Genomic DNA, 22,659 nt, shown 5'->3' with positions numbered 1-22,659 from the left:
GATGCCTGTGGGAAACTTTTAAGCAGGACCAGAGCACTAGAGCACTCTCCCTTCCTGGGGCTTCCAGTCAGTGGCGTAGCGTGGGTTGTCAGCACCCGGGGCAAGGCAAGTAATTTGCGCCCCCTAACCCGTGGATTTGCGCCCCCTAACCCATGGATTTGCCCTAACCCCAGATGTTGCGCCCGGTGCGGCCGGCCCCCCCTGCACCCCCCACGCTACGCCACTGCTTCCAGTACTTGGCAACTTTAAGCATTACTGCTGCATCTGACCACAGAGGCAGAGCATAGCCATTATGGCTAGTAGCCATTGACAGACTTATCCTCCATGAATTTGTCCACTCCTCTTTTAAAGCCACGCATGTTGGTAGCTATCACTGACTGCTGTAGGAGCAAGTTCCATTGTTTAACTGTGCACTCTTGTGTAGCTGAAAATGTCCTGATTTGCAACTGAGTCAGACCATGGAGAAACGGGAGAACATTATACAGTGGTACTTCGGGTTAAGAACTTAATTCGTTCTGGAGGTCCGTTCTTAACCTGAAACTGTTCTTAACCTGAAGCACCACTTTAGCTAATGGGGCCTCCTGCTGCCGCTGCGCCGCCGCTGCACGATTTCTGTTCTCATCCTGAAGCAAAGTTCCTTTTCCCCCCACAATAATATTTATTATTTTCCATACAAAAACATAAAAAAAGAAAAAGTTGACAATAATGAAGGAAAAAGAATGAAACAGAAAAAAGAAAAAAGAAAAAAGAATATAAAACATACAATACAACAAATCATCACTTGACTAACAATTAAGATCCATCTTCATAAACATATTATTTGGCTTCCTCAAATCTCTTCCATCTGAATTTCTTAGTAATTATATATAGCAGTTTCCAATATCATTATTTCATAAACCATATCACAGTCATAATCATATTTCCTTACTTTTCTTTTCGTACATTTTCTTATTTATATATTTAATCCCAATTTAATCCTAGGCCTAATTGATTCTTTCAAGTGATTACATATCTTTAATATTCTGAAGCAAAGTTCTTAACCCGAGGTACTATTTCTGGGTTAGCGGAGTCTGTAACCTGAAGCGTATGTAACCTGAAGCATATGTAACCTGAGGTACCACTGTATTGTCAAATAATAATAAACTAAGAATAATCTGTCCCTACTGTTATGGCGGAATTAACAATAGTTGCTGTCTTTTTTTTTAGTACACGGACTCAGCCTCAAGAATGCCTTTTCAAGACTCCTCTATCAGCTAAGCTTGTTTTTCCTGTACAAATGGGGAATTCTTCAAAAATGAAGTTCCTAATTATTATTGTCATGTTTGAGACAAATGTGGTTCCTTGCTTACAAAAAGATACATTCCACCCCCTCTTTTTGAATGCAACAGTTGTTGTACTAATGTTGACACGCTAATGAAGACCTGCAACAGAAAAGCAAATAAAATAAAAAAAGATAGTTTCCCCCCTGACATTTGCAATATGAGAGTTGAAATTTCCAAAGGTTGTAAATGAGTCATCATTATTTCTTTCTGCCGAATCTTCAACCTCACCGAACTCCCAAAAGATCTAGGGAAAGTTGAGGCTAAAGGTTCTTTTGTTATTTTAGTCAGTCAATTTTAGTATAATAGGCAACCGGCTTTTGCACACCAAATCATTAACAACATTAACAATTAGAAAGCAACGGCAGGCAACAGCCAATGTCACTTCCATGAGCGAGGGGAAATAAAATAAAAATTAGATCTTCTCATTTTCTTTCAATTACATTCCTTTCAGTCAGCTATGCACCTGCAGGGCTAAAACAAGAAATGTGGCTGTTTTAAAAGTTGCAAATTTGAAAAATCAAACACTGAGAAAACCCAGCATCGCCCTTCCCAAGAGTGAATCTGTCAGTTTGGGTTTCTCTCAGTTTCTCACTTTTCGAATCTTAAATTCAGTTATTCACATTTCCACATCCATCTGCCATGTTGCTTTTCAGGTGTGGTGGTATGCTGGTGTGGCTTGGAGAAAACAGCCTCAGGGGTCACATGGGGACGCCTATCAGGCCCAGTGTGGCCTTTGGTCTGGAGGTTCACCGCTCCTGAGGTAAATGCGATGCATAGTTGTCAGCTGGTTAAAAACGATAGTAATAATAAAAGGGAATTTTTGTACCAAGGTGACCCAACTTCTCCACCATGGAATAATTCATTATCTGCATAAATTATGCAGGCAAGCACCATTCCCTCTACAGTGGTACCTCGGGTTAAGTACTTAATTCGTTCTGGAGGTCCGTTCTTAACCTGAAACTGTTCTTAACCTGAAGCACCACTTTAGCTAATGGGGCCTCCTACTACCGCCGCACCGCCGGAGCACGATTTCTGTTCTCATCGTGAAGCAAAGTTCTTAACCTGAAGCACTATTTCTGGGTTAGCGGAGTCTGTAACCTGAAGCGTATGTAACCTGAAGCGTATGTAACCCGAAGTACCACTGTATTTCTAATGTTCAGGTTCTGAGTGCTCTTTATGTAGCCAAAATAGCACTGCCCCCGTGCACATCCAGAAGTACAAAATAACTTTAGGAACACCTCCTGCCGCATCATACCTCCAGTGAGAACTGAGTGGGCCCAGTGGCCTCCGATTACTGACTAACTGTTGGTGGGGTGAACCATGGAAGAGGGAATGCAATCGAGGAGCTGGACAACGGCACTCGGTGCTGGAACACTCTACTGCAGGTCTCACGATCCTTCTGCCATGTTTTTCTCTTCCCTTTGCATAATTTTTTTAAAGCATTTTTAAATAATTCATTCTGGGTTGGTTAAATGGTGAGTGACACATGGCAGGCACAGGAGGAGGAGCCTAATGACAAGATATCTTTCATGAGCCCCCTTGAAGATCTTTGGATGCCAACAAGACCTTTGCAGCTACTTAATTTTTATTTTTGATTAGCCAGTCACCTTACTGGTTGGATTTATTTTTTAAATGTTGTTTTGCTTTAATGTTGCACACTGCCCTGATATTATATGCCACGGTGGTACAGAAATACTTTTGTAAATATCTTGTGCCATCAGTTCTGACTGCCTCCTTAAAAAGAAGAAGTATTGATCCATTTATTTTCAAGAACGCAATGAATATAAAGAAACAATAATTAAGCTGGTATACCCTTCATTCCGCTCCTTCTCCCCTCCCCTGTCCTCAAGTGTCAAGATTTCTCATGAACTGCTTGTTTGAATATTCATATAGTGTGGCATTATCCTATACAGTATTTATCTTAACAGAGCCACCCATAACTGTCCCATAATAGAATAAAGTTGTGCTATTGTTCAACAAAATCATTGGGATCCTACACCCCCTTCACTACATAGCCATGTGCTCTCCCATCTAAGCATTTAAATATACATTTTAAAATATTGAGGCAAAGTTTGACCTTTGCATTACAGCCTCCTTAAAATATTTGCCAGGAAATCGATTCCTTAAAAATGGAAAACCTACAACCCTCCAACAAGGGGCCATTTCAAACAAAATGATGAATCAGATGCCTTTTAAACAAATAACACTCGTTCTGCCAACAGTGTGGAAGTATGAAATCCTTTCACATTATTTCATTCATCTGCAAAATTAAATTAATGCCTATCAATTGTGGGGCTGAAACAAAGGGACACATGAAAACAAACTTTAAAATTCTAATCCTTTCTGGCCGATTTAATTTGATTTATATTGGACTAAATTGTGCTTGCGAGTTTATAACATCCTGCTTCTGTGTGAGCTCAAGGTCAGTAGGTGACCATTTACAAGACCAGGACTGTTGCATTTTATATATATAGAAGGATCATGGTTCCAGCTTCAATCTCCAGCATCTCCTGTTAGGAATGCCTGAAACCCCAGAGAGCTTCTGCCAATCAGTGTTGATAATACTGAGCTGGGTGGACCAATGGTCTGACTTAGCATAAAGGCAAACTCCTATGTATGACATAGAGCTAAGATATTGTAAACATGGGAAGAAAGCCACAATGAAAGGCTGTCCCTTGTGGGAACAGAGACTGGCAATAAGGCAGTAATTAAGAGAATTTATTCAGAGGGCAATTCATCACTAATCTTTGAGTCACAATCCACAGAATGTAGTAATACAGTGGTACCTCGGAAGTCAAATGGAATCCATTCCGGAAGTCTGTTTGACTTCCAAATCGTTCAGAAAGTTCCTGCAGCCAATCGGAAGCCGCGGAAGTCGCGTCAGATGTTTAGCTTCCGAAAAATGTTTGCAAACTGGAACACTCACTCCTGGGTTTGCGGCATTCGGGAGCCAAAATGTTTGAGATCCAAGGTACAACTGTAGTGGCAGGACCAGGAACGGCAAATAATGGCAAACAAGCAGAGCATAATAAAAGTATTTCCACCCCTCCCACAGGACAGAAACTGACAATCAAAAGCTATTAAGAGAGGCTGAGGGGCAATTTATAACAAAGCCCCCAGCTATGATCCATAGGAAACAGTAAAAGTGGGTCAGTAAACACTTGGTTAGGGCATGGTTCTGATAACCACAAAGGTTGCGGGTTTCATCCCCACATGGAACAGCTGCATATTCCTGCATTGCAGGGGGCTGAACTAGATCAGGCTTCCTCAACCTTGGCCCTCCAGATGTTTTTGGCCTACAACTCCCATGATCCCTAGCTAGCAGGACCAGTGGTCAGGGATGATGGGAATTGTAGTCTCAAAACATCTGGAGGGCTGAGGTTGAGGAAGCCTGTAGTAACTAGATGATCCTCAGGGTCACTTCCAACTCTACAAGTCTATGATTTTGTGAACCTTGTAATTAACTTTGCAAAGGACCGTTGCCAATGGGACTTGCTTCTCAGTAAATGTGGCAACAGGGCCTTGATTATGGGCAATGACATTGCTATACAGTGGTATCTCAGGTTACATACGCTTCAGGTTACATACGCTTCAGGTTACAGACTCCGCTAACCCAGAAAAAGTGCTTCAGCTTAAGAACTTTGTTTCAGGGTAAGAACAGAAATCAGGCTCTGGCGGCACAGCAGCAGCAGGAGGCCCCATTAGCTAAAGTGGTGCTTCAGGTTAAGAACAGTTTCAGGTTAAGTACGGACCTCCGGAACGAATTAAGTACTTAACCTGAGGTACCACTGTATAATACAACACATGCAGGACCGCCTTTGGAATTCTGCATCGAGCTGATTGCAGAAATGCAATGGCTCAGAGTCAGCAGTGCTAAAGGATGAGAGGGGAAGCATCCTGGGTTCTAGACAGGTTCCTGATATGAGTGTAAATATAGGTGAGGAGAAGGGGTGGAATTCAGAAGCTGAGTTGTGCTGAAGCAGCTGGGGGAGGAAGTATGTGCAGAGAAACAACTGTGAGTTTTTACCGTCATTGGGACCTCCTGGGAAACTAAGTCTCCTGTAGCCTGGAACCGGGTGTGTGAAAATACAGTTGACCGAGTCCTGAATGGGACACAGCTATGAGCATTTCATTCATTTCAGAGCCTGCCTAGAGAGAGGCACTAGGGTGATGCCGGCAGGTTCCAGAAGTGACAACCTGAATAAAATATGGGGGTGCGTGGCTCAGGTAAGCCCCACCCCGCATAATTGATCACAAGGTGTGGCACACGCACACCATTTGAATGGCAATTCTCATTGACTTTGGTGGGGGGACCTGTCCCCCTCAGATATTTTGTGGAGGGGCTGAAGGGACCTTTTCCCCCTTGGAGCTTGCTCCTATGCCAGGAAGCTTCTTTGCTGTCAGATTTTGGAGGATGAGCTGTGAGTCTGATTGGGCCACAAGTGAGAGCCAGGAGGCTGAGCCGTTTTGCGTGGGGAAATGCCTCAGAAGGAGAAGGAATTAATATCAGTCTATATTGATTAATCATTCATATTAATGGCTTTGTTTATTTTTGCAGCATTTGTTCCACTTATTTGTACACTCCTTAGATATATTTTTTCTCTCTATATATATACAGTGGTACTTCGGGTTAAGAACTTAATTCATTCTGGAGGTCCGTTCTTAACCTGAAACTGTTCTTAAACTGAGGTACCACTTTAGCTAATGGGGCCTCCTGCTGCCGCCGCACGATTTCTGTTCTCATCCTGAAGCAAAGTTCTTAACCTGAGGTACTATTTCTGGGTTAGCAGAGTCTGTAACCTGAAGTGTCTGTAACCTGAACGTTATCTGTAACCCGAGGTACCACTGTATATATATTAAATGGCATAAAAATGGTCTAAATATTTAAATTAGTAAGAAAGGGAGAAGAGAGGAACAAATAGTATATTAAGGAAACTTGCATAATTATTTCACTGTGCTGCCCTGAATACAACACAGTAATGACACCGTTGAATTCCTGTCATGTGATGCTCAAGTCAAGCAAGCTTCACACGCTGCTGATGTTTCTCTGCCACCAGTTCCACGTGCAGTCCGGTTTTTTATTTCTGAACCGCTCTTATCAAAAAATATTCCTGTTGCAGACTTAAGACTTTACCAGTGCTGTGTAGAAAATAAATTATGCATCACCACATTGATATAAGATACTTTCTCCCCTCAGCCGAAAATTGATGTTGAAGCGTGTGGATAATCTTAGTTGCAATTATTCAGAAGTAACTGGACGGAATACTGAAGGCAAAGGAAAAGTCAGCAGGACCACATACAACAGCGCCATCTGGCGATCAGCATAACATACCATGCATTCCTTTTTAAATGTAAGCAGAACAAATACAGTACTCTTAAAACACATGGGGAGTGCGTTTGTTGTTCTGCTTGAATTTAATCTTATATCCAGGACTAAGCTAAGACTTAGTACAATCTCATTCAGCCTCTTCTTCCAATTCTGAAATGGTGGTGCTGAAAGAACTGTATTGTTATGAGTTTGTGAGTGCCAGACTCCCCTGTGTTAGGAGTTTCAGGGTGCCAGGCACTGAACCCCTGGATTCAGCAAACGTTGAAAAATAAAACAGGCCAGTTTCCTGATGAGGAAATTGCCTCAGGTGATGGGCCATTAGGAGAAAAAAGGAGGTGATGAGCCATTAGGAAAGCCAAAGAGAGGGGGCTCTGAGCTAGATGGCATCGGGGAGGGGCCCCTCCCTCAGCTCAGAGTTAGAAGACAAAGGCAGAGTTTTTTGGGGGCCGGGATGTGAGCTGAAGGAGAAAGGTTGCACTCTGTTAAAGGAGGCAAACTGGAGAGAAGGTCAGAGCATGATAGCTGGTGTCTGTTTGAATCCTAGGCTGCAGCCTAGGAAAAACAAGACCCTCTTGGAGCGTCGATGCTGGGAATCCCTCCATCATAGACTCAGGTTATGTACATAAATCATGTATCATAAAGACACCACTGTCTCTGCTGTGCCTCATTTCCAAAAGGAAACTCAGACCCTGGGTAAGCAGCTGGAACCCCTGGAATCGGAGATTGGGGTGGCAGGTAGCAGTACTATTTATGCATCTCAAGTTACTCTGGTCTAGGTCCTTCTCATGTTTTATTGTCCCTCTATTGAGCCACAGCTGTGCAGCATAAACAAGAAGTCAGTTGCAAAACTTTTTCTTTTTCTTTTACATAGGGTTGCTAGGTTAGAAGCATTCTGGGCCTGAGGCCTGGGGGCAGCCCCCGGTGATTGTCACAGGGGCAAGTCCTGGAGATATTAGAAAGGAGTGAAGGAGGGCAGATCCCCCCGCCTCCCCAGTGTCTATGTTAGAATTTGCAGGCATCTCCTGGCCAGCTGAAGTATTGGAAGCTGCCTGTGCAGTCTTCTTAATGATTTTGTTAATTAAAGGTACTCTTGACCACCGGGAGATTCAAGCCCTGCACATGCCACCTGGAGAAGGCAAGGCAAACCTGGAAACTTCAGGTCAGATCTAAAGATCTGGCAACCCTACTTCCATGAAATCTTCTCCAGGATATCTTCCATATAGTCGCAAGACTAGACTTTGAGCTGTGTGAAAACTCAGGGCCAGTTCAAGCAGTACATTTTTTTGTACTCACATTTTGGTGGAAGGTTTTGTGATGAGATATCATCAGGGTGGTCTGGATTTTAATTCTGGACCTGAGCCCAGAATGCTCTCGGCTTGGCCTTTAGCCCAGGAACCAGACCCTACCCTGTCAGCTGTGAACAGGCAATTTGGCAGCAACCTCAAAACCATTTACTTCAGAGTAGTACGAGGGGATGACTTTAGCGGTAAACAAAACTACTACAGTACTAATAAATGGTCCCAGAATTCAGTTTTAGGGATTCACAAATCTCTCTGTCTAATGAGTGGCCAACAAAATAATAATAAAAGTATCTACATCTGAACATATTTATTAAATTTCAATGAATTAAATTATTAGCCTATTCAGGAAGTTGATGTCCTGTCTTTCCTTTAAGGTGCTCAATGCAGCATACATGTCTCTCTCCCTATTTCCACGTAATCCTCTCAACAACCCTGTGAGGTAGACTAGGCTGAGAGAAAGTAACTGGTTTAATGGTTTCAGGGCTAAGTGAGAGGCACCTCTAGCAAATTAGAAGGAAAAAGAGAAATTATATGTCCTGCATTTGTCACAAACTAAAACATCTTCGTGTTTCCCCTCCAAATGTGACAGAAATGGTCATATAACTATCACCAACAATATTTAACCGTTGGATGAAAAGAACCAAACTGAGGCATGATAGGGTTGAAGAAGCTTAATGGTAAGGCCACTCTTGATGGCTTAAATTTCTAATAGTGGTTTTATGTTGGCATTTTATCCTGCTTTGGCTGTGATTTGACTTTTTATTGGGATCTTGTAGTAATGATTGTTATTTATTATTTTGACGTTGTAAACCACTTTGAGAATCTCAGCAGAAGAGTGGCTAAAAAGAAACTTCGATAATTCCTAATATGTAATGGCCAGGTTCCAGGAACTTATTCTTATCATCTGATGGGGGGGAAAAAACCCTTTAGGTAGCTAAGTTCTGGTGACCCTCAGTTGAAATTCTGCACTAAAACTGGTTCTTAGATTGTTCCAACAGTCAGAGTGCCCTTGACATATAAATATAGCCCAAGGACATTGTATATATTTCTGTAGAAAAGAGACTACCAAGGACTAGGAAATTGCTCTGCTCTTTAGCAGAAGGAAATTGGGACACTTGTTGGGTCTGTGTTCATTGCTGACTGGATGCTGTCAGTTGTTGATGGGCAACCTGAAGGCTCGTGCTCACGCTTTTAATGGTTCCTTATATGTTAACCAGATTTTGGCTGGAGAACCCTAAAAAATACGGAAACCTGCAAAATAGAGAACTGTTGTCTATAGACACAGTAGGTTACATGGGCACCATTACAAAGCAGGGGAAGCAGTGCTATTTTTCTACAAAAAGAGGTGCCAGAACTCACCATGAATACCTCCCTTGGTCTCTCATAATGGAAATGGCGCCCACCTGAGAGGTGCCGGAACTGAGTTCTGGTTGGAAAAAAATCCTGATGGGGAGAAGTGTGGAGGTTTCAGCAGAGCCAAAAATTTCAACAAGATTGTAAAAAGCCCACTCCTGAATATATTAAGGGGAGGGGGGAAGTGTTAAGATTCCTGCTCCGTGTTTGCAGTCATGAGATTGTCTATCACATGACGGTGTATGTTTTCATTCCACAGTGTGGGAAGTGATGGAGACAGGATGTTTTGTGTTACTGTGTTCCATGAAGTGGGACTATTCTATTCTATTCTATTCTATTCTATTCTATTCTATTCTATTCTCTTTTTTTCTTTTGCTGTCTGATGACAAAGAGGAAGGAGCTAAGGCAGAATGCTCCGAGTGTATAATATGTAAATAAACGTAGATTAGTCAAAATGCTGAGCTGCTGAGTTCTGTTACGCAAACTGTGAATGCTCTGCAGATCCCTAAGTGTGCTAATGCCTTTTGGCATCAGTCGCTGTGATGTTTGGACAGAAGAAAGCTTTTGAAGCTCCCGAACGATCGACCAGGAGGGAGAGAACATGCCAGCCGGGCATGTGTCTCTACCAGGGTCCTACACAAGAGTAGGATGCTCCTAACAAGAAGCAGTATATTTTAAGAGCATTTGTTTTGGAGACTGTACTTCAATATAGCATAAAACAACAACAATTCTAGTTCAGCAGTCACTGTATTGTTAAAGTATGCTGCCTACCAAGGAAACAGGCCGGTGTAACTATCCCTCACAACAATTTTTTTGAAATCGAACAAGTGAGCTGAAAAAATATATGGATGCTCCTGAGATGTAATCATATCTGGTCTAAGACTGCATACACACCATAGATTTAAAGTGTGCTGCTTCCGCAAATAATCGTAGGAACTGTCCACAGAACTACAATTCCCAGAATTCTTTAAAAACTGCAGTTCCCACAATTCTTTGGTGGAAGTCATATGCTTTAAATGTATGCTGTGTATAACAGCCTAAGACATGTTGGGCAAGGTAGGGTAATTGGATGGCCGTCACACCACCTTGCTATCTCTAAATTCTGCCCCTAATGGATTAAAAAACCCTGCAAAACAGTAATATATCAGAGCTCTGATGAGCTGTAGGCTGGCTGCTGCCAAATGTCTCTTTAAAAAGAAAGAAGAGGGAGGGAGACATATTTCTTATCCTAAAGGATTTTCTGCATACCTGATTATAATTATCATCACCAATATAACTAATACTTTGTATTCTGACATTTCCCTTGTTGTTTATGTTGAAACTTTGATCAGGCTAGCCTGGCTTTAACATAACCCAGATTTGTCAGGAGTACCACTAGGAAACAAATGATTGTTCTCAGTTATTTTTCTTCATATGGGAACCCATTGCAAGCCTAATAATTTACATGTGTATTATAAATATTAACAATGTCAAAACAAGCACGAGAGCAGCAGTTACTGGCCTGCTAGTAACACACATGACAAAATGTCTGATTTATAGATAAAGTGGAAAGCCAGGGGGGAACTCCCCTTCTGAAAACTTGGCTTTAAGCCCTCAGTACCCTCATGGACAAATGATTTCCTTTTGCATTCAGTTTGGATATAATATTTTTACACGCCATCCGAATCACTGAGCAGTAAGAGACTCCAGGAGTTCCACCGCTTACTCAGTTTCCTCAGGATGAAATTTAGTGAAGACTGTGGTGCCTTTAGCATATATGCTTTTATTTCCACATATATGCAACCTGCCATGGCTGGAGTCAGACTTAATTATCTCCTGTCAGTAGAGAGCTAACAGAGAAACAGCCGAGCTGCCGCTCCTCTCCCCAGAAGTGCTTTGGGCTCCAACTTTCATCATGACTGGAAATAATAGGAGCTGTACTCCAAAATGTCTAGAAGGCAACAGGTTGGGGAAGGCTGATCTAGATAAAGTCTGTTATGAAATAATTAAATAAGTCCAAAACAAACCTTTCATCTTTATCTGGATAATTTTATTAAGTCTACTTATTTTCAGAGTTTACTTTTCTTGCTATCTTTAATGAATATATTATACCATTTTATGTAAACAGTTTAGAAATTTTTATTTTATTTTATAAAGCAGCACATAAATCTTGCTAAATAGTAATAATAATAAATTCAATAGCAAGCCATTATTTTAAACTGTGGGCTGCCTTGACTGCGCTGCTCAAAAGGTAAATCCATCAATAAATGTTTTGCTCCACGTTGTGAAATGTTTCTGCTCTTGTTTATTGTCGATCTGTTTATTGTCGATTTTCAGCATCTGCGTCTGCACAGACGCGATTTCCAGCGCCGTGGAAGTGAGTCCCCGCGCTGCACCGGTTTAGCGCGGCGCGCGAGCGGGTGACTCGATTCAGGGGTGGCTTGTGGGTCGGTCAAACAACCTCCGCAGGCCGCTTCTGGCCCATGGGCCTTAGGTTGCTGACCCCTGGCTTAAAGCATCCAAACGCCCTGGGCCAGCTGTGCAACTAACATGTAGCTCCCAACAAGCCCATGTTCACCACCAATTCAGTCCTGAGAAACATGTTTACACAGACCTTGTTAAAAAAAAAATCTTCCTGAGAGATTAAAACGGAAAAACAGTATCTAATTCTGCAGATGCCTTTCCTTTTAGGCTCTCCTACCACCCACTTAAGCAGAAAAGGAATGCATTATTAATGGTAACACCACATAAATTAAAATAAGACAGTTAACATAAAGTGTTACCACATCTGTAATCTCTAAAATGCCGCAAAATATTTTCCAGTAAACAAAAGCAGGGGGAAGAAGATGACGGCACTTTGCGGAGCTTTCATTGGCGAATGCTGAACATTCTGGAAGAAACCGAATGTACACAGAGTGTGTGTTTGTGAAACAACTGAGTGAATAATGAACTGTACAACCTCCTAGCCAACATTTCGTTATATGGGAATTCTATTTGCAGATTGATACATGGGGAGGAATCTCTTACTGTGGGAATATCACGTTATCAGTTTGAGGGGTCAGTCTGGATCACACACGTTGTCCCTTCCAAATCTGTGATCCTGTGTGTGTGGGATTATAATTTACGAGATGAAACATGCCGAACAAGTCAGATTAGTTCTAGGAAATGGCTTCAGGTGGGAAGGGTGCATGCCATTAAATTGCCCCAATAAAATTGGAACATCCCATTTTTTAATTTTTCTTTTGCATGAGAGCATGGCACCCAAAACATATGTTTTGGGGTGCTGCAATCTCACACAGTGCCTCCAAACACACTTTTTTGGCACTGTGCTCTCATGCAAGAGCATAGTCCTGAGAAAAACTCGTCTTCTGGTGTCACATTGTCACATGGGTCATGTGACTTGCATGGAAGCATGACCCAGTAAGATGCGCATCCCGGTTTGTCACCACCACATGCTGGTGGGTATCAGGGTGCTGTCGTGCTCCAGTTCTCCTTCTGGGCTTCCCATAGGCATCTAGTTAGTCCCAGGAACGAAGAAGATACAGAACGAAATGAGCCGCTGGCCAAACGCAATGGGGTTCTTCTTATGCTCAGATGGAGAAATTCAGCTGCTATGTCCCCAAACGCTTTAGTCTTTTCTTGTAGGAAAAGTACTCCAATACTTGGATCATTTTGGTTGCTATTTACTGCACCTTTCCAGCTATACAGCTTCCTTTTTGAGATGGAGTAACTAAAACAATACACAAATACCAAGCTGTGTCGGTGGATTGTGATGGCCACAGTTTTTATTTGCAGTCCCTATCTGTGGCGCTGTGGTCTAAAACACAGAGCCTAGGGCTTGCTGATCGGAAGGTTGGTGGTTCGAATCCCCGTGACGGGGTGAGCTCCCATTCAGTGGCGTAGCGTGGGGGGTGCAGGGGGGGCCTGCCGCACCGGGCGCAACATCTGGGGTTAGGGCAAATCCATGGGTTAGGGGGCGCAAATCCACAGGTTAGGGGGCGCAAATTACTTGCCTTGCCCCGGGTGCTGACAACCCACGCTACGCCACTGCTCCCATTGTTCAGTCCCTGCTCCTGCCAACCTAGCAGTTCGAAAGCACATCAAAGTGCAAGTAGATAAATAGGTACCGCTCCAGCGGGAAGGTAAACGGTGTTTCCATGTGCTGCTCTGGTTCGCCAGAAGCGGCTTAGTCATGCTGGCCACATGACCCGGAAGCTGTACGCCGGCTCCCTCGGCCAGTAAAGCGAGATGAGCGCTGCAACCCCAGAGTCGTCCACGACTGGACTTAATGGTCAGGGGTCCCTTTACCTATGCTAATAATCTCTGGCATCAAATCTGGCTATGCAGTCACTGCTGCTGCATGCTGAGTTGATGTTTCACACCGAGCACGGCTCCATATCCCTTTTTTGGTTACTCACTGCTAGTTCAGACAAAGAACATCAGTGTAGGAGGAACAAAGTTATCAAAATTTCCTTTTTGCTCAGCTCCGGAATCTTTACTTACAGTGCCACCTTAAGATTTAAGATGGTAAAACAGCTGCAGTCTGAGGGGAAAATATCGCACACAGTGCCCTCCATGCTTGCTGCTTTCAAATGAAATTAGATCTGATATATAATGCAACTGTTATGGCAGTATTGAGATAACTGCACTGATGCAAAATATTTCAATATGCTGCTGTTATGTAATATGTATGTAATATGCTGTTATGTAATAAATCTTGATGTCAATGTATCTGTTCACCTGGAGTCAAACTTAGCAAGCTTTAGGCATCAGGCAAAAATTGTTCTGTTTTCCCCATGCTTTAAACGATTTTCAAGTTTGCCTATTCAGAAGCTTGCTGTTGCTGGAAAATTGTGTTTTTAATTTAATTATTTTTCATTGCACTTTAAATTTATGCTCTAATAGCCTTTAAAATGTTTTATTGAAAGGCAGGATATTTTAAAATAAATATACTAATAGATATATTTGTGTAGGTGCTTCTGCTCGGTTAGTGCTGACCCACGGCAGGGCCTTTTCAGTGGTGGCTCCCTGGTTGTGGAATGTCCTTGCTAGTGAGGTGTGCGTGTCTCTATCATTAACTTTCAGGAGGAATTTGAAAACATTCCTGTTTGCCCAGCCATTGGGTAGCTGAAGAATACTGTTCCTGGCAACTTCAAAATCACTGGATGGAAGTACTGTATGATTTTAACCGTAATTGTTTTTAGAATGATTTAATTTGTTTTAGAATGTTTTGCTTTGTTGTCGTTGTTGTTGTTTATTTTTCCATCTGTTTGCTGCCCTGGGCCCCTTAGGGAGGAATGGTGGGATAGCAATTCAAGTAACCACAACAACAGCAATGTAGGTTGACCATGATGCTTGAAACAATCGCATGGTCATATAAAGTAGAAATGGGGAACCTCAGGCAGGGGGCGCTAAGTATGGCCTCTAGATATCTCTGTCCAGACCGTATGATTTTCCCCAGGCCATGCCCCCTCACCAGCCCTGTTTTGCAACTGCAGGTGTTTTGGTTTGGCTGGAATATGCCCTTAAATTGTGATGATCCTTACCTGGATGGAGGATGAAGAGATGGTGTGTGGGGATGTAGAAACCTCTGACTTTTGCAGGGCTGGAATGTAGCCTACTGTATAAAGGTAAGAACCTCATCTGTTGCTGGTGGGTGTACTTTTGTTCCACCCATATTTTGCTTCTGGTCTTCCCCATTGCCAGCACACAATCTCTGAAAAGTTGTGCATTAGGGAATGCAGTCCTCAGGCTGAATTCTCACCCCATCCCACCCCACCTCTCATATAAGGTTGGACCATATATTGATTTAAATGAGAAGAAGAAGAAGAGTTTGGATTTGATATCCCGCTTTATCACTACCCGAAGGAGTCTCAAAGCGGCTAACATTCTCCTTTCCCTTCCTCCCCCACAACAAACACTCTGTGAGGTGAGTGGGGCTGAGAGACTTCAGAGAAGTGTGACTGGCCCAAGGTCACCCAGCAGCTGCATGTGGAGGAGCAGGGAAGCAAACCCGGTTCACCAGATTACGAGTCCACTGCTCTAACCACTACACCACACTACACCACAATGAGAGACCCATTGCTTGCTGGTGCACTTCTGTTGTGCCTACAAATCCATACTTAAGCTCAAGACCACAATCCCTGTACCAAAGAGAAAAGGGGAGACTCTGACTCTCACCAGGCAACTTTAAAATGTCTGTTGCGGCTGTTGATTGTTGGTTGTTTTTAAACACAAGATGGTGGTGAAACAGTTAAAAGCATTATCATCTCAGCATGTAAATTATAAGCTCAAACAGAGCTAATATGATATCACATCCTATCTCAACACCTTCTTAATTTGGACGGTGGTGCCTGTGCCAGCATTTTAACAATTCCAGGAAGAGTTATAAAACATATTCACTAGTTCATAACTGTACAGAAATTCATGCAGAAAATGCTATGATGAATAACAGGGCCCACAGGCATGTCAAGCTACACATTGGCCTGGATTTATATTTAGCTTAAATTACCAAGATCCGGGGCTCTGGAGTGGTGGGGCTATTCCAGTTGGAATCAATAAATCTTTCCTAACGTAGGTTCAAAAACATATAAATCATGTGTGCTGCACTCATTCTGAACTGGATCGGGCAACCCGATCTTACTCCATCTTGAAATGAATAAGAGCTTGCAGAATTTGCAGGTGGTTAAAAATGAAAGCAAGCAAAATGAACTACATTGCAACTTCTTCTTTTACCTAACTCTAATTCTTCCCAAAATAAGTGCTGCTGCTGCTGCCGTTGTTCTTAATTAAATCTGTATATTGCTCTCCATCCAAAGATCGCAGGATGGTTTGCAACGTAAAAATACAAAAACAAGAAACCAAAATACATAATAAAACGAAACCGAAGCCCTCCCCTCCCACAAACACCTTTTAAGATTGTTAATCAGCCAAAGGCCTAGTTGTAGAGAAACGTTTACGCCTGGCACATAAAGTAGCAAAACAAGTGACTGCATAGCATAATACTCCATGGAGAATGGGCCTATCTATTAACCATGACGGCTAAATTGTTCAGAGGCCACAGAATACCAGCTGCAAGCAGTCAAGGGCTTTGGGAGGAACAGCATCTTCATATCTGTAGGAAATGAACAAACATGCCAATTCTTACATTCCTTCTCTTCTTGTCCACTTATTTCCCACTAGAGAGTGCTATGAAAGCCCTTCTTTCCCTTGAGTTGTTAAGACTGTCTGGACAGAGGAACTGATGGCAAATGCTTCAATCATGGGCAGGCAAACTAAGGCCCGGGGGCCGGATCCAGCCCAATCGACTTCTAAATCTGGCTCACGGACGGTCTGGGAATCAGCGTGTTTTTACATGAGTAGAATGTGTCCTTTTATTTAAAATGCATCTCTGGGTTATTTGTGGGGCATAGGAATTCGTTCATTATTATTTTTCAAATTTAGTCCGGCCCACCACATGGTCTGAGGGACAGTGGACCCTGATGAAAACGTTTGCTGACCCCTGGCCTTAATCATCCTAGCACTTACCAGTTCTTAATAATACTTTTCATAGGGAGATTGTCTGATTGCTTTCAGTAGCGGACCTTCTACATCAGTTCCAAAGTGGACAGTACTGCCCCGGGGGTGGGGGGTGGGATTACCTAGGTGGGCGCCAAGAAGCAAGTGGGGAGCAGGGCAGCACTGGAGGCATAAACGACTATCAGACTTTGAAAAGCTGGTATCACTGGATCAAGTCCATCAGTGTTGTTGAATTAATTAAACTAAATAGTTTTAACTGGGTTTTGAATATATGTGCCATTATTGTGTCATTATCTTCCTTAGTGGGCCATGAAAAGCACTATCCGAAGGTTCCACTGGGAGTCAGTCTGACAGGACACAAGGCAGGAAACCAGGCAAGGACAGGTGCAGGATCTAGCATAGAGCAACATTGCTCCCGCAACCTGGGGTGGGGTCCAGCAGCCTTTTATCTTTGTCAGGGTAGCAGCTGGTCCTGATCCCCCGGTGACTCACCTCCCTGTTTTGCCCGAAAGCGAGCACTCGTCCTGCGAGTACTCAGGTCTCCCCTTCTCTCAGACCTTCATTTCTGCAGCTCGGGAGACGTCGGTGGGTTACTAGACCCAGGGGCCGCCTCAACCTCCCCTGACCAAACCGGTAGTGGAGCAGCTGTAAGTGATGGCCCAGCTGAAGGCAACGAGGTAATCCCCTCATCTGGAGGCTCAGGCCCCTGACTCAGCCCAGCTGGTGTTTGTTGCAGGGGAACCTGTGCAGACTGGGACTCTTCAGGATCAGGCCCCATACTCGGTTCCAATGATGCTTGAGGCAAAGGATCCGGTGCAGACTGAGTCTCCTCTGGTTCCAAGTCCGAGCCCGAGTCCCAGGCCATCACACTACCTACCTACCTCCTGCCTTTCAATCAAATGATTTCCAAGGAGTCAGATACACTATCCATCCTTTTGTTTCTCTGAACTATGGAAAGGTCATTATGCTCTGCCTCTCAGCTCTGTGGCCCTGGGGCAACAGGCCAGTTCTGGCACATAGCAGGGAATCAAGCTTCCCGTGGTTGCTTGTTCTACGGCCAACGACAGCCCATGAGGAACATTTGCAAACCAAGTATGTTGTGGGCACCATACACACAGCACAATCAAGCACACATGGAAACCCATTCTATCAGCTGTAATTAAATGCTTTAAAGCCTAATTTTGGCAGGGTGGCAGTGGTGAGGGCCTGTATGCCTACAGGTGACACACTGGTGACCTCTGTTTTAAAACACTTCGTTTATCTGTTGCATTTATATCCACCTTGTTCTACAAGGAGTGCAAGGTGGTGTAAATCTTTCTCTCCTCCTCATTTAACCCCCCACAACAACCCTGTGAGTTAGGATAGGCTAAGAGGCAGGGACTGACCCAAGGTCACCTAGTGGGTTTTATGGCCAAGTGGGGATTTGAACTCTAGTTTCCCAGGTCCTCGGCAAACAGTCTAACCACTACACCACTCTGGCAAAGCATATATTATTATGCTTTAGGAAAGATTAAATTTATCTGCAACTCGTTGCACCATGGAAGAGCTCTGCAAATGCCACACTGCTGTTGCTGTTATATTTGTGAATGGCAGCAGTTCCTTGTGATGTGCTGCAAACTGGCTTCAAAGCCTTGTGATGTATTATTGCAAACTGGCTTCAAAGCCGTTCTAGGCTTCAAAAGTGGTTTGTGAAATAGCAGAGAAATAAAACCAAGCTCCTCACCCGGATTCAGCCCTGCACATTTCTGAGGCAGGGTCCAAAGTACTAAAATAGCAGGAAACGTAGTATCCCATGAACGGATAGATTTGACTATGGGAGGTCTTAATAGAAATGACTGCGCTACTGCATTTGTGCTCAGCTTTGCTCTGAAGGCTCTGAAGTTTCAGGAGATTAATAGTACAAAGTCTGGAATACCTCCAAGTCAACCAACTTCTGACTGGTTTACATCATGCTCTGTTCATGAGCACAGCATGATCCTGTGGAACGAAGTCAGCCATGAAGTAGGTTAATCAGTAAAGGAGTAGGTCTCCAAACCGGGATTTTATGCTAACCTCACAAAACGGAATTTGGTGCCGAAGCTTCACTCTGCTGGGTACCTATTTGAAAATAACAGTTTGAATCAGGCGTGACTCCCCTTATAATAATAACTGTAAACAACAGCACAATAGCAGCGGAAAGAGGTGCTTTTATTCCAAGGGGAAGTGAAGAGACCCTCTGAGCAAATTGCTGAAATAGTGCAAACAGTAACAACTCAATTTTTTGAAAGTGAGCTGAATGAGGTTTAAATGAATTTTTATGTCTGGCCATTACAGAAACTGTGTATATCAATCAAGGCAAAAACTTTAGGAAAATAATATGTACGGTAAAGGAAAAATGAGGGAATGGGTGCTTCCTGTAGTCTTATGCTGTTATAGTTTGTAGAAGAAAATCCCAAGCAGGGCTGGGTAAATGTGTGAGTTTTGGTTTCCTCTCAGTTTCTTGCTTTTCAGATCTCCACTTTTCCATGAAGTTGTTACAGAGGCACTGTGGATGGAGCCTCGTGAGAGCGGCAGGCACATGGATAAAATATAGACAGCAGGGCTGGCCCATCCGTGAGGCAAGGTGAGGCAACCGCCTCAGGACCCATAGGGGTAGCAGGTCTGGCCTCTAAGGAATGCATCATCATCTGCTACTACTGCCACTGCTGTGGTGGCAGCGAGAGCTGTGGCATGCTCCTTGGAGGCTGGGTTTTCCATCTCCTTGAAAGCCCCTCCCCGCATAGCACCTTGCCTTGTTTGCATTGCAGCACGGAAAGTCCGAACTGTCACATTTTGCCCAGATGCACTATGTCAGTTTGTTCTGCAGAATGCTGTTTTTAAGAAGTGAAAAATGGGTTGCTTGTTTATTTAGGAAATTTCTGTACTTCTCTTCACAGAATCCACCCCAGACTGGTTCGCAAATTAAGCTAAAATTACAATAGCGGCAAAATAATCCTGCGGCAGAGTAAGAAAGAACAAACGCCTTTCCAGTGCCTCATTTTGGGGCCATTCAATTACCGGTAACTGAAATGCATGTGAGAATAAAAACATCTTAACCTGGAAGCTAAATGGTTACAAGCTGGGTACCACTGGGGAGGATGTTCCGCAACTGGGGTTTTATGGATGAAAATGTCCTCTTCCTAGTTTTCAACCACTTAACAGCAAATGATGGCAGCGTTGTGGAAGATCTCAACTGGGGTTTTATGGATGAAAATGTCCTCTTCCTAGTTTTCAACCACTTAACAGCAAATGATGGCAGCGTTGTGAGAAGATTGGTATTGGAGAAGGCTGTCCATATGGTACCTAGGTCCCAAGCCAGGAAGGATAGTTTAAAAGTAGCACCTTGAAACTGAACTCAGAAGCAAATTGATAACTGGTGTAGATTTCTCAAGACCAAGATATGGAAACCGTGCACCATCCCAGGTAATACCCTGGCTGCGGTATTTTGAAGTACAGTGGTACCTTGGGTTACATATGCTTCAGGTTACATATGCTTCAGGTTACAGGCTCCGCTAACCCAGAAATATTGCTTCAGGTTAAGAACTTTGCTTCAGGATGAGAACAGAAATCGTGCTCCGGCGGCGCAGCAGCAGCGGGAGGCCCCATTAGCTAAAGTGGCGCTTCAGGTTAAGAACAGTTTCAGGTTAAGTACGGACCTCCGTAACGAATTAAGTATTTAACCCGAGGTACCACTGTACTGTAATCAAAGCTTCTGAAGCATCTTCAAGATTGAACCCAGACAATTTTAGTTAATCTTAAATATATTTAGTGGAAACAAGCCAGCTTCAAAGCACTGTTTATGAAGCTAGCTTGTTTTTGCTAACAATAGCTAAATTTAACCATAGTTTAGGGTATGGACAACACAACATGAAGAAAATTCTGGTCTCTTCCTGCAGCTGCATTGAAAGATGAGAGGGGAAGGGAGAGCAAGTGAGGTTCGCATGCTACACGTAGCCACCCACATTACAAGCATACATGTATGTTAACTTCCTCAAAGGAAGAAACATCTTAAACTTTGAAACCTTTGTACGTTGGGAATCAATAAACTTGAGATGCATTTTTAAAATGTGGTTACATTATTACAACATATTATTTTCACTAATGAGGCGATCCTGATTTTGAATTAGCAATGAAGCTGTATATGGGATTTTTCCCTGAGATTTTCTGGAATGCAGGACCACTACATAAATTCATATATGACATGCAATAAGTAACACTGAGAGAATAATTGTTACAAGATGTTTGAGAACTGAGTACGGCTCCAAACATCTTTCCTAAGAACTGTATGGGCAAAATTAAACCTATAAATTAAAGACATTAAACACAATTAAATCAATCTCTCTGTGCATCGTTTTAAAAATAAATTGTGTCTGGAGTGCAAATTTGGCTTTTACGTTCCAAGTTCAAAAAATGCCTCAGTCCAGCAATACTTTTTCTTAAAACTTCCAACAAAAAAGTGGAAATTGTCAATCATTGTTTGGGAACTGTGGTGAATTGGATGAGGGCCAATAAACTGAGCTTGCACCCTGGGAAGATGAACGGTGGGTTGGTACTTACTGTGTCCAGGAAAAATTGGCCAGTTGTATTGCATCCTTGTAAACCGCTTAGAGATTATTATAGCCAAGCAGTAATGTAAATAAATTGTGTAAATAAACAAATTTCCTCATTTCCCCCCAAACCATTTGAAATATTCCAAATTGTAATACAGGCGATTCTCAACTTAAATATTTTTTTTCCAGGATGCTCACCCCTTTTCTGCCAAGTGTGTAAAGTTGAATGGATGCATAAGTTAAATGTGCGTAAGTTGTGAGTTACTTGTACAATAAAATATTATAGATGAGAAATAAAATAAATAAAAGGAAATGAATGCACCAATTAAAATATGATTAAAATTTTTACAATTGCCAGAACAGGCAGAATAGTGTTCTGTCAACAACCCAAGCATTTTTCAGGTGGTCTATGAGGAAAAATGTTTGGGAACCATTGACTTAGAGCAACCCAATTCCTATAGTTTTTGTAATTATTATTATTAATTAAATTTCTATACTGCCTTTCATCTGAGGATCATAGGGGAGTTTAGTTTAAACAAAAATACGTAACTTAGTTACAAACAAAAACAAAAACCTCCGCCCATAAAAGCAATAGTTGTCTGCATTTCTCACACGTACAATTAGAATTAGATTTTTAGACCGGCTGTAATACATTTCAATTACTACTAGCCCTTCGTTAACACCATTCACAAGAAAGGCTTGGCATTCATTTTTATTTAATGTGAGAAAACATCCTCAAGTGAATTGATTGGTAGATAACATTTGCCACCTTACAACCAGGCACCTTGCGGATTATCCTGCCATGTTTGTGGCTCAAAATGCACTGGATTATTAAGGGACTTATTCTGATTAAAGCGTAATCATGATCAGATGAATTACATAATGTTAAATCGTCGTCGTTAATTAAGTTTACAGACCTAGACAAGAGGCTACTAATGCCTGATTTTAGCATTTCGTCACTGTCAGTTGTAGGGATGGGAAGCAAAACATGCTGAACCCACCAATAAAATAATCCACGTTCGTTATATATATATATATATATATTTATAACACACACACTGGCATTTGATGCCTGCAGAAACCCCTTGATCTCAAATATATTTCTGAAAAGGCTGCATTTATTCATTTTCCCTTCTCCTCTCCCTCCCACTCCCCCCAAAACACCTCTTTTAATTTATGATGGACAAAGAACTCCAAAAAAGAAGAGAGTGGACCATGCGCAAAAATTACGCACGCCGTGGCAACCTTCTAATTTTGTGAGATGAGAGCATATATATCATGGCTTTTTT

General features: G+C 42.6%; 1 long non-coding RNA gene across 1 annotated transcript in view; it reads right to left on the bottom strand.

Moving 5' to 3' along the window:
- Positions 1-22,659, bottom strand: part of LOC310746305 — a 163,912-nt gene that overhangs the window by 113,746 nt on the left and 27,507 nt on the right. The gene's annotated exons all lie outside the window — the stretch shown is intronic.

This window comes from Podarcis filfolensis (genome assembly GCF_964270895.1).
Source record: "Podarcis filfolensis genome assembly, chromosome: 12".
Lineage (NCBI taxonomy): Eukaryota > Metazoa > Chordata > Lepidosauria > Squamata > Lacertidae > Podarcis > Podarcis filfolensis.
The sequence above is the reverse complement of the archived record's forward strand: the minus strand, read 5'-3'. Positions and strand labels throughout refer to the sequence as shown.